The sequence below is a fragment of the Plecotus auritus genome (genome assembly GCF_963455305.1).
Source record: "Plecotus auritus genome assembly, chromosome: 3".
NCBI lineage: Eukaryota > Metazoa > Chordata > Mammalia > Chiroptera > Vespertilionidae > Plecotus > Plecotus auritus.
The window spans coordinates 162,461,367-162,475,220 of NC_137772.1; the positions used below are offsets into that span (position 1 = coordinate 162,461,367).

The window sequence follows — 13,854 nt, forward strand, 5'->3', positions numbered from 1 at the left end:
AAATGTTCAGACAACACCTGTTTGTATGTAGTATTTTATTTTACCTGCACAAACGAGTGAAAAGAAATATAACTCCAGGACAAGGCAACCTTCCTGGCTGCAGTAAAAGTGCTTTTCTTTGCCATCCATCACAGGGGGAAGGAGGCTCACAGATGGCCTTACCTGCCAACATTTCTTGTCATGTTTTGAAATTACTAAAAGAAGGCTTGCTTAGTTTCCTGAATATTAAACTCAACGTCTTTTGAAATATAAAGACATATGATTTGGGTGTAGAAATGCTTTATACTTCTTTTACTTTTAAGGCGCCTAATGTTCACAGTATGTGAGTTCCCTGAAATTAGGAAAAAACTAACCAGTTACCCTGATGGTGGGATGGAAGGAAGATATCAGCTTCCAGACTCAGAGCCACCAAGGCAGAGGGATTGGTTCTCTAGGAGAAAATATGGAGGCAGGAAAAGAGCAAACCAGAGGCAAAGGAAAAGGTGCACCTTGGAGCAGGCCGGGGGGGTGTCAAACAGCGCCTTTCCTGACCTTACACACAGCGCATTGGCCCTGCCCTGGCCTGGAAAGATCCTTAGGAAGAGCTGGCCTATCATTAATGGCGAGATGGTCTCTCCTCTCACTGGGCCCACCCCCCATATTAACTAGGCTTCATCCAAACACCTACTACTTACACTGTTAATACGTTCCAAGGCGTAGATAGAAATGTTTCCCTGAGAAATGTTTGTCCTGTCAGAACAGACCTCTCCACAGCTTGAATACAGACCTGCTCTTTCTTAAATTAAATAAGCAATTGACTGTGATAGGCCCCTTTCTGTTCAATTCACTATAGACTTCTTAGACATTATCTTTTTGTTTTTATTTCTTTGTTTTTGGTAAGGGTTGTATCTTTGTTGATTTTGTTCCAAAAAATAATTAATTGCAAATTTAACACAACAAAATATCTTGGTTGAAATTATTATTCCCAATGGCATGGATAGTTAAAATCTGTACAATTAGAATTAAACAATTCTGTCCAAAGTATTTTTGCTAATATATGTTCATTCATACAAAAAGACCAATTGTGTTCCCAAAGTTGAGAGAACTAAGCTACCCATCTGTATGTCATTTAGTACAAGAGAAGCAACTGCAGGTTTAAATTACATGGTATTGGATTGCAATTTCCTAACATTGGATGCTTTTCTGCTTTTTTACCTTGAGTCATTTACGAAGGAGTGTTCATAAAAAGTAGCTTAAAGCACAGATGCTTGCAAATCGTTTAGGCAAAAATGTTTCTCTCTTTTTCATTCCCCTCTCTAAAAAATCTCTCTTTTCTGAAGAATAAAACTGTTGGTCAGTATTGATGAACCATGTCAAGTGTTTGTAGAAGGAGAAAAGGTGAAATTGAAAACATCTGATTGAAGTAAATAATGCAAACATAAAAGCTTTACTAGTGAATGAAGGGTATTGAAGAGACTTTAGCTCATAGATTAGAAATTACTTTTGATCTAAACATTGTTAAAAACAGATTATTTTCCACTATGAACCATCTCATTAACTGTGCTGCAGAGACCTCGTTTTAACAGCGAGCTTTGAAAGAGTACTGCTGTACCTTTTGTTAGTCTTCGTCTTATTTGGGAGGGGGATAGAGATTTCATTCCAGCTTTCTTTGTTTGTCTTTCAAGAACCACTAAAGCAGAATTCACACAAATTTTGTAGGAATGTGCCCTATGTCATAGCCTACAAATTATTTGGTTTTGGTGCCCTTAAAGGTCATCTTCCAAATTAGCAAAATTTTCCTACATCCTGGCTTTTCAACCTTAAATATAAATATTGTTTCCTAACTGTAAGTGAGGTTTGTTCTTTAAGAAAGGCTAGTGCTTATTTAAAGTTGTCAACTTTGTACATTTTTATTCTTTGGTCATACTATGTTCTCAAAATAATTAGGCTGTGAAAATGTACCTAATAGCAAAAGGAAGTATATGTAAACTAGAAACAACTATTGTGATTTTATATGAAACAACTCAGTGAGAAGTTAGTCAGATTTTAATAAATTTCTTGTCACATGGCTTAACAATAAAATACTTCCAGGACAACTGAAAGCTATACTATTACATTAGTTCTTTAGCATCACAACCAAAAATTGGCATATACAGGTCAGAGCAAAAGTAGGTTTACAGTTGTGGGTACATGAAACAGAGTTTATTCTTGGATTATTTATTCATTATTGTGTTATTTCCCATACAAATAACTGTAAACCTACTTTTGTCCCACTCTGTATAAACAAAGAAAGCCTTCGCTTTTATCTCTGATTTCCTTCTTCCTATCAGACTCACTTTCCTAAAGTCATGTGGTGCCACTGATAATTTTAAAGAAATCGTTTCATTTTGAAATTCTAGAATAATTCATTTGATGGTTTCCCTTTATTATCTTCACTTAGGTACTATAATTTTCTTATTACACAGGGTAATTTAACATTAGTATTATGTGACATCTGCTCAATGACCTCTAAATTGGCTTAGAAATATGTTATGAAAAGATTTTTCCCTTTATTTAAATGTTTAATAGAGTACTTTGAAGATAGAAGTGTGTGTGTATACATGTAACACAAAGTATATTTGAGGGGGCAATACTGCCACTTTGATATCTAATCACAATACCATTCTCTACAGAGTAACTGTGGAATAGATAAGATCCATCGTGGACCCAAACTAAGGGCATTTATTTACTGAAATGTGCCCAAAGCCTCTTTTTATATTAAGGCTTATTCCATGTTGTTGCCTCAAAGGCAATATTGTCTTGAAGATCCAAATGGAAGCATTTGCTCTAAGGAGTAATTAACTTACAGCAAGAGTCCATGTTCTGGCTAGGCCTACTTCCCAGTCACGTGACTGTAGCAAGGCAGTCTCTGACTTTGTATTCCCACCCTCACAGGTCTGCTTAGTAAACACTGAACAAACGCAACACTGAGTTATCATTCTGATTATAGTAAATCCCGCAGTGAAAACTGTATTTTAAAAGGGAGCCAGGTCAGGTATTTCAGTGTGCTGCAATAGTTTACTAGTAATTAGTTTTCTATACTAATTCCCTCAGAACAGTATTTTGCTCAAGTTATCATTGAAAATGTTTAAAATAGGAATTGAAAGAAGATAACTGAAACAGTACCTACTATGTGTCAGGCACATTTCTAGGCACTTTTACGTGAACACATTTAATCCTCTCAATAATTCTAGGAGGCAGATGTCATGCCTATTTTACAGACACAGAAACTGAGGTTTCTAAAGACAAAAAGCAAATAGTAGGTATATCTGCTCAAGCCCAGGGCTGTCTGACTGCAAAGCCCATGGTCATTGTATTTTCTGTTGCAATTTACTTCTTTAATTATGCAATAACTTTCAGCTTAAAAACTATTACTGACAACTTAAGATAATAAGGAAGAAAAGTTATAATCACCACAGTACAGTACATCCAGAAAAAAATAGATACATTTGTCTATTAGCTAACGTCTGTTTTCCGTGTTCATTCCTTCAGCACAGGGTCAGTGACAAGGTTCAAACGGGATTCTCACAAAGTCTATAAAATGTTGAAAGGCTTTTTAACTTCTTGTTAAGAAGTAAATCAGAACTGTTACCTCAATCTTAAAGCACTTTAAAGTCATAAATCTTATATTTCAGTGTGAAAAATCAAAACAAAACCTAAAGATTCCATAACTTTAATTTTGCTTTAGGATCAGAAAAAAAATGAAACTATTAAATATTTTCCCAAAATAAGTGAATAGTAGATAATAAGATTATCTTGTTTTAAGTTTACTAGATTAAAACGGTAAAATTCATGTTGAAAAATCTTACTACTACTATATTTTAAAATAATGCACTTTCATTTTAACAAATAAATTTCAGCCAGTTATTAATTTGTCAGATTGGGAATCTGAACAAAATTTTATTCCATATATGCAATGTTAGGAATTTCTAAATAAGTGGGCACTTATAAAGCCATATCTAGTCCATTTTTGAGGTATCATGTAAAATAATATTCCATAAACCATTTTTTGAGTTTGTTTGTTTGTTTGTTTTACATGCCAGTGATTCAATAAAGGCTTTTTAAAAATGCAAAGCACAGGAGAGAAAAGCTCTATGCTTGTAGAAGCATAACCAGTTCTGATTCTTTTCTCAGTGTAGACCTATGTAGGGAAAACACTCCTAAGATTAGCATATAATCTAAAATGTCATGATACTTGCTTACTGTGCTTAGGTTTCCATGAAACTAGGGTTGCAGGGTTTACCTTGAAGACCACTGATCCAACATTTTTTCTTACTTTTTTATTTTAGTTATAAAAACATTGAGTGTTTACAGAATGTCAGGCACTGTACTAAGTAAAATATACTCATTCATTCATTCAATAATTATTTATTGAGCACCTACTATATCAGGGGTGGGCAAACTTTTTGACTCGAGGGCCACAATGGGTTCTTAAACTGGACCGGAGGGCCGGAACAAAAGCATGGATGGAGTGTTTGTGTGAACTAATATAAATTCAAAGTAAACATCATTACATAAAAGGGTACGGTCTTTTTTTTTTTATTTCAATAGTTTTATTCATTTCAAACATTTTAACACCAGCGTTGATGCTAATGTGCAGTGGTGCATGTTAACACAAATGCCCTGTAGCACGCATTTTTACAGGCGCAAGGGGGAGAAGCAAACGCAGCGCAAAATGCATTTGTTTTGCCACTAACACATGCGGTTAGTGGCCACAGTAGCGTTACTGATACCGCATCCATATCAGCAAAAAAAATGCAGCCGCAGCATGGCTAGTGTGACATGTCCTCTGTGTGTCTTTTTCCCTGCTGCGCGCATCCGCAGTGGGAAAAAAAAACTGCAGTGGATACAAGCCCTAAAAGCTGAAAGTCTTTGTTGTTTTATTAACAAGTCATTGTGATGTACAGAATGTGGGAACAGGAAAAAATTGTGTTTGAGTAGAGCTCTTAATCTTACCTCAGAAAGGCTCTGATACTGTGCTCTCCAGGGGCGTGTCTCCCTACATCACCACGATAACGTGTCTACGCATTCCCAGGGTGATGTCAGGGGACGCGTCCTCGGGCATTACAAGGAGCCTCTGGAAGATTGAGAGGTTGTTCCTTCTACTGAATGGGCGGATATAAATCCGCCCACTCAGAAGAAGGAGCTGCGGCCTTGTTTCCCGACGTTGCCATGTTAACACTGCTGCTGGTGAAGGAGCGGAGGGGAGAGCAAGAGAACCCTCCGCTCTTTCGGCTCCGCGGGCCCGATAGAACAGCCGAACGGACCAGATCCGGCCCGCGGGCCGTAGTTTGCCCACGGCTGTACTATATGCTGGCATTATTCTAAGTACTTAGAATATATCCGTGAACAAAATTAAGATCCTACTTTCATAAAGCTCCCATAGAGGCAGCAGGAGTAAAGGTAGACAGCAAAACATAATGAAAAATAAGTAAATTATATAGCCTGTTAGAAGGTGGGTGATAAGTATATGAAGGGGAAAAGCAAAACTAAGTAGAGCACAGAGGACTAAGTGCTAAAAGTAAGAGCTGTGGTCTTAAGTAGAGTGGTCAAGGTGGGTCTCACTGAGCAGGTGGCATTTGAGCAAAGCCTGAAGCAAGAGAGGAAGTTGGCTGTGCTGATATCTGAAGGAAGTGCTTTCTGAACACACGTCAGAAATGGCCAATGCAAGAGATCAATATGCCAAGAAGTTCATACTCCAGTGGTAGAGACAGGTAACTGCAATACAAGTGCTAAAACCTGAATCTGAATGAATAATAGACAATTTAAATATGCAAAGAATATGTGTTTAAACCAGGAAATTTACAATTACATATCTTACTACAAACAGTGTCTCGTATTACCATTTTTACTTCCAAGAGAAATCTCAGTGAATATTCTTTCAGCAAAGCGCTATACTCAAAATAGCCCTCAGAGAGTATCTGTCCGGCTGAACTTCGAAGCCAGAGTGCAGGCTCTGCTAGTCTACTCTCTTTCATTCTAGATCATCGTTCCCAATCTGAAGTCATGTGTAAGAAGATACTCAATAGATGTTTTTCACGTGTTGAATTTTTTTTAATATGTTTTTATTGATTTTCAGAGAGGAAGGGAGAGGAATAGAGAGATAGAAGCATCAATGAGAAACATCATCGATCGGCTGTCTCCTGCACATCCCCTACTGGGGATTGAGCCCACAACCCTGGTATGTGCCCTGACCGGGAATCAAACCAAACCGGTAACCTCCTCTTGGTTCCTGGGTCGATGCTCAACTACTGAGCCACACCTGCTGGGCTGTGTTGAATTTTTGATGGGCCTAAAGAGCAAAATCCTTTGGCCAAACAATGCATTCACCCTTCTGAATTACTTCAATAACTCTCCCCTTCAGAGTAATCTTGTAGGTGATGGCAGGGAACATGTATAACTGAAGAGAGCATAAAATTAGTACCTAAACTTAGCTTCCACTTTTTAAAAACCTTCTTAATTTTCACCTACAGATTCAGTTTAGTTTCATCTGTCCTCCAAGTTCAAAAGATAACACAAAGAAAATAAAACTCCAAGTCTTAGTCGTCAGAAAACAATTTTCTTTTTACAGTATTTTTCTTTTCTATATGTGAGAAAAATCAAATCTTTGTCATAGTAATAATCACATTTAATGTCTTTTTGCCATTTTTCTATTATTTCACCTAAAACAGTTCTACAGATCAGTTTCAGTAATATTCCACTGATGCATGTATAGAGTTCTAATTAACATCATTGGATATTATAAGCAAACTAGAGGCCTGATGCACAAAATTCGTGCAAGAGTAGGCCTTCCTTCCCCCGGCTGCTGGCACTGGCTTCCCTCTGGCATTTGGGACCAGGGCCTCCCTCTGGCCACCAGCAGGCACCCAGGACCCGGGCTTTCCTACTTGCCCCAGCTTCACCCAGAAGGTCATCGGAAGGTCGTCCAGAAGGACGTGTTGTATAATTAGCATATTACACTTTTATTATTATAGATCAAGGCAACCCACCATATTAAACTTCTTGAATTAAACAAGATCCTATGTTTTTGTGGTGCATAGATGAATGACAGCATTGGTCTTCTGGTTTCCATACTGAAGGTTTGAATAGATAAACTGAGAAATATTTTCAAGCAAGTTTTCCTTCTAACTAAATAACCTGATAAATTCACCCCTATACTGTTCACACCTTTCCTCTGTAGACCCTCGCTATTAAAGTATTTACTCTGCAAGGTACCATTTACACAGGCTAATGTAGCATTTTGAAATTATCCTCAAACGTCTTTGGTTATTTCTGTTTTATTTTCCCAGGTTATTAATTCTTTGAAGATATAAACGGTTGAGCCTAATATTAACTAATACTTTCTACAACTATTTATTGGACATTGACAATCAATCAAGATCTGTGATGAGCACTGAAAAGTTGAAAAAACAAGCCAAGGTCCTTGCCCTAAAAGAGTACATACTCTAGCAGGAAGAAAAGAAACAACCGATACAATGTGCAGTCTTATAGCAAAAGTACTTGCAAAATTTAGTGTAGAGAGAGTTAGCAAAGAAGACATTAACACTCTTAAACTCTGCCCACCTAGCCTGACTCTGTCTAGTAATAATTGGGATATGGAAAACTCAATTTGCAGAAACAGCATCTACAGGGTCAGAGGGCCAGAGGAAATTCAAACAGGGAACAAAATTCCATCTAGACTAGCTGAGAGATGCAGTGTGATCAGATGTGTAGTGTCAAGGTGGGAAGTACCTTATCCTAATGAAAGGAATGCAGCGTCTTTCATGTAAGTGGTATCTATCCGTTAACTGAACAAAGCAAAAAATGAGCCAGGATAAAATGTATATTCGGATTTGTTTTAGAGGAGAAATTGGGGAGGTGGTAAATAAGGCAGTTTTAAAATTAAGAGGTAAATGTGCAAACATTTTCTCACTATAAATCAATGGGAGTAATTATATTTCCCATGACATCTAAAGCCTATTAATGACTCAAAATTCTACCACTTAATAGTAAGTTCTCCTTTGTGAGGCTGCGTGATTTTCTTGAGAGGAGACAATGGAAAGCTTTGCTGCTACTGTTACAGAATTTACCAGGCTTTCTCCAAGGCACTCTTATTGGCTTCAAGTCTTCAAAGTCCAGACAGGACTCTTTAAAACCTGACAGTCAAAGTTTTTGGTCAATAAAACCACCACTGAAAATGGGTCTTATTGAATTTATGCACAGGAATGCATTGCCATGATTCATTCATTAAGAATTGCCGAATTTCAGAAGGAGAAAAATACACTAACTTGCTTTAATATCTTCTGGTTTTCCTTGCCAGTCCTTTCCATGGACTCTTCAGAGTAATATTTTTCCAAATGCATTATAACAAAACAGTTACTGTCTCCAAATGACAAGAAGAAATTTAAAATGACATGGTTATGGATTTCATTATAATGCAGATGACATGGAATGTTGTCCTTTCTGTAAAACCTAACATTCTATAATATTATAACCAATAACCATTAGTTATAACTGTATTTGACAAAGGTTCCTATGTACCTTCAGTATAAAATTTTCCTTCAGGAGAGAGAAAACAAACATTTGAGGCATTTCAGAGCCTATTGGGATGATCTCAAGCCAATTCTAGATCAAGAGAAAATGTTGTGTGTTTTTTGCGTGTGTTTTTTTTTAATCCAAACCCTTGAAGGATTGTCAAAGTTGATTTACCAAAAGATTAAATATTAAAGTGTATTAGACAGGAACATAGACCAGCAAACTTCAGTTCCTATGATTAAAAGATGGTCTTTTTTATTAAATACCTGATTAATATAACATAATTATTTTACTAGAAAAGAACTGACTGAAATAAGGCTTCATTTGTCCTTGGGTGTGGACAACAAATGACACTAACTGGATTTCTCCCATCAGTCTCCCTGAGTACTTTAGCATAAGCTATTTACCCTCTGTTTAGGGAGGCAAAATACAAATCATTGACTCTTAAGTGTCCTTGGTTTAGGGAAGACAGAGTTTTCTAGATGGTTGCAAACTGCTGTTTTATGCTATATTTGCAGGCTCACTGCTTGAATGAGGTGAGCCACAAAATTAGAAAATTATTCGGTAGGTCTTTGCATACACTTAATAAAAGATTCCTTAGGATTCCCTGAGTATACTGAATAAACGTCATTTTTCCCATAGAGATTTTTAGATAAGGTCTTAATTAATGTTCTCTAATAATTTCTAAAAGTCATTTAAGGTCTTAAGGCAATCTTTTTGTATTTCTACCTTCTGAGGACTAATACATTGATTTTTTAATTACAGTTCCTAGATATTTGAAGGGTATTTCCCTCTGTGTTTTTTTTCAGAGCAATCTTTAAGCCCCATTTAGGGATTTTCTTTTCTAATTGGGTAAGCATTGCTAAAGTCTGCTTTTCCTGTGGGCTTACCATAAATCACTATATTAAAGATTTTTACTTTCTTTTAAACAGAACCAACTTGGTTGCCTTTCAGAAAAACAGATAGGAGAGAGACATGCTGGCCAATACTGCAATGCATACATTTCAAGTAAAAGTAACTTTCTTTTTAATTATGGTGTCTCATTAATGGTGAGATTTAATGCTTGCATAATAATTTTTAGTTTACTTTGTACATAGTAGCAGAAGAGATTTTAATATTTCTCCTTTTTAGTAATCTTAAATTTACTTTTAAACAGCCTTCTTTTTGGCTAGTGCTTATTTGCATATGAATGCAAATTTTACTTTGGACTTTGTTAGAACCAACTCCTCATAAAATATTGGCTTCTCATATGAATGAGTTTATATGAGACCTTGATTATATTGTGAAAAGTTAACTTGTTAAGTAATTAAAGTATGCACCTTTATTGAAAAAGTAAAGTAAGCATACTCATACATTTGACCCTTGAAGTACAGATGCCACCCCACCCCCAGCCAATCTGAAGAGCAGGCTGGTGGCTGTCTGAGGCATTATGAATGCTCCTGTCTTAAAATTCCGCAGCTGAATATTCTGGTTTTGCTTAAGTATTCAGCAACCTTGTCCTGCCCTCCCTTTCTGTATTAACCATTTACTCTGTCCTTGGCAGGGGAGATAAGGGTAGTAGTCTAGCCTTTGTTTAAACTTCCCTGAGATTTTATGACCTTTTTACAATTCTTGCACATAGTTAACTTTAGAACTCATTTCTTTCTTTCAACCTTTCTCTTTTCCTTCTCATCACATACACAACCTTCACAAATTTCACACTTTCAAATTAGCCTTCAAACCTTCTTTCTATGTCCTTCAAAAATGCATAACCATGCGTTAGACCTTCCATTAAGTATTTCTACTCTTATTTTCTGTCATACCATCAGCAACTTGTACAGACCTTTTCCCTAAAATGTATTAGAATTCTTCACTGTCAGAAACCTTAATTTTTCAGTGAATACCAAAAAGTAAACAGCCAGCATTTCTTAGATTAACATTTATGAACACACTTTAAACACACTCTTACTTGCAAGAAAATATACCTTCAACAAAGTACAAGAGATCTTCTATAATAAAAACTAAGAGCAGGCAAATTAAAATGTGTCTAGCAATTAATGTTTCGGTTTTTTAAAAATATTTAGATATTTATCATTTAACCCAGCAATGCTCCAAAGTCATTAAGTTAACAAAGACCTTGGAAAATTATGTATAGGCATATGAGGCTAGACAAAGAGGGAGCAGGCCCTAGCCCAGCCGTGGGCAAACTACGGCCCGCGGGCCGGATCTGACTGTTCTATCCGGTTCTCTTGCTCTCCCCTCCACTCCTTTACTTTGAATTTATATTAGTTCACACAAACACTCCATCCATGCTTTTGTTCCGGCCCTCCGGTCCAATTTAAGAACCCATTGTGGCCCTAGAGTCAAAAAGTTTGCCCACCCCTGCTGCCTCTTGGATTTAAACTGCTACATTCTTCCTTAGAGATAACATCTAAGGTTACTGCTGTGGCTTCTGTTGTTGGCCCTCTAGGCCAGCCCTTCCCTAGGCCACTTGATCTAAAATTATGAACATTATGTTAGCATTTTCTTGAGATGTCAGGCCAACTATTGGTGACAAAATGTAATTTATAATATTTTTTGGCCCAACAGGTCCTCAGGGTCTGGCCCAGAGTACTTTCTCATTTGATATTTTAGTCTTGGTAAATTCAGAAGGCCCTTCTTCTTTGCTTTGCTGAATATTGAAGTCCTTACTGTGACAGAAAGAGCAAGATGATCCCCAAGAATAAGGATTCTTGGCAGCTGCTTGGACATCCTGCAATCTCTGCCACGTGTTCAGCCTCACCACACACAACTGGGCTTCCCCCAAGGCGGGACTTGCCCCATCTTTAAACAAATTAAACAACAAAGAGACACAAAACATCAACAAACACTCTCATGTTTCCCATCCTCCGCCGTAAGCTGGGGGCCCCTGATTTCTCTGAGAGACATCTGCATTGCAGGCAGCGGTTCGAGCCCTTCTTAAAATTCTTTAGCATACATTCTAAGGCAGCAGGTTTAGAGGAACTACTTACCATGTTTGCAGTTAAACCGTGTAATCCCTCCCAGTTAATAGAGACACAGGACAACACAAGGTAGTTTTCGCTTCACGCAGGCTCTAACACTCATATTCACACACCAGTCAGTCCGAGTTTTGACTTCCACCCACGGAAAGTCCTGAACTGAGGCAAATAAATTGTCTAAGTAGTGATCATCTACTTCTTCTGCCCCTAAAGGCAGGCCTGAACTCAGACTGGTCCCCAGAAGGAAAACTCACCAGTCAGATGTCTGGTTCCAGAAGGGGCTTTGCTGTCCTCCTTGGAGTCCACTGGAGTGTTAGCAGGGGCCCCGGTCACCCAAGTCCGATGAGGACTGGAACCCAGTAAATCACTGGAGCGCGCCTTCCCGTCATAAGGGGCTCAGTTGAGTGGGTCCACCTGACTGCTCTCGCACAGCAGTGCCTCAAGGGAGCAACTTCGGCTGTGTGTTCTCGGTCAGGGAAACCATTTTTATGTTACAGAATTTACCAGGCGACCGAAAAATACACAGGAGTATTTGGAGATAAAGGAAAAACCCATATATTTTCAGATGTTTCATATGTACTAGTACAGTGACCCAGGGGAGACTGTTTCTCTCCAAATCCAGAGCAAACCAATATGGAGGAAGCTCTCCCTTTATATCCTTTGGTTTCTTTGTCCCCCAAATATGGATGGGACTTCCGGACCTTTTGCGGGCTTTGAAAAAAGCCCCATGTGTTCGGATGGGGGCCGTGAGACCACACCTAAAAGCCTGGCCTGGCGCCAGCAATGATAACCCCCTCCGGGGTTTGTGTATTGTTCATAGTTTATGGCCTCTGTAAAATGTATTTAGGTAAACTGGTCTTGCAAGACCAAATTGTGGAGAAAGGGGCAGTGACTTAATTATAGGCTATCAAGAATGTACATTAGGTTACTGGCACAGATTCAGATTGCTAGCCCCCCAAAAATGTCTTATTTTCCCCATCACTATGTTCATCCTGATGAAATATTCACCTGAATGACTCTTTAAGATAGAAACCACATTTTACATTTCTGTCTTTTACTAGGACTTGTGTGCAACAAAGTTTTAATTTATATGCAGTAGTCATTCTATCAGCATTCTTTAAGTATCAAAAATAACTAAAGAGTACATATCAACTATTTAAAACATAATGCCAATATCAAGAGCAAAGGTTTTTATATTACTGTAGACCATAAAACCTAGAGTTTAGGAAAATATTTAAAACACGTCTTGATCCAAAAAAACATTTTCTGTCTTGCAAGGCATTTGAGTAAAAAGAGAATTTTTAAAGGCACTTCCATCATCAAATGACAGTAGTGAAAGAGAAAGTCATTTAACTCTAAGTCTATCTGATTGCATGTGAAACGTCTGACAAAGTTGGAGTTCCCTGTTTTTAATTTTTTTTTCCAGTATGGGTCTTCACTAGAACATCATAGCCCATACAGAAAAAAAAATTAAAAACAGACAGGCTCATTTCCATTCTACATTTCACATGTAATCAAAAAGACTTGCAAAAAATAGCTTTCTTTCCCATTCTCCCCTGCCCCCTTGGGAACACAGACTGCAAGGGAGATGAGAGGTAACCACCCCTAGAAAGGAAGGAAAGAAGCCCTCTCTTAGATTATTATGCAGAATTTTATTTAAATACTAGAGGCCTGGTGCATGAAATTCGTGCATGGGAGGAGGTGTCCCTCAGCCTGGCCTGCACCCTCTCCAATCTGGGACCCCTTGGGGGATGTTCGGCTGCCTGTTTAGGCCCACAGGGATTGGGCCTAAACAGGAAGTCAGACATCCCTCTCACAATCCGGGACTGCTGGCTCCTAACCTCTTGCCTGCCTGCCTGCCTGATTGCCCCTAACTGCTCCCCTGCCGGCCTAAATGACGCCTAACTGTTCCCCTGCCTGCCCGATCACCCCCAACTGCCCTCCCCTGCCGGCCTGCTTGCCCCCAACTGCCCTCCCCTGCTGGCCTGGTTGCCTCTAACTGCCCTCCCCTGCTGGCCTGGTCACCCCTAACTGCCCTCCCCTGCAGGCATGGTCCCCTCCAACTGTCCTCCCCCACAGGCCTAGTCACCCCCAGCTGCCCTCCCCTGCATGCCTGGTTGCCCCTAACTGCCCTCCCCCACAGGCCTGGTCACACCCAATTGCCCTCCCCTACAGGCCTGGTCACACCCAACTGCCCTCCCCTGCTGGCCTGTTCACCCCCAACTGTCCCCCTGCCAGCCTGGTTGCCCCCAACAGTCCCCCCTGCTGACCTGGTCGCCCCACGCAGCCTGCTGTTCAATCGTTTGGTTGTTCCTCACTAACCTCCCCTGCCAGCCTTGTCGCC

General features: G+C 39.0%; 1 protein-coding gene across 3 annotated transcripts in view; it reads right to left on the bottom strand.

Moving 5' to 3' along the window:
* Positions 1-13,854, bottom strand: part of MSRB3 (methionine sulfoxide reductase B3) — a 206,167-nt gene that overhangs the window by 134,628 nt on the left and 57,685 nt on the right. The window lies entirely within an intron of this gene.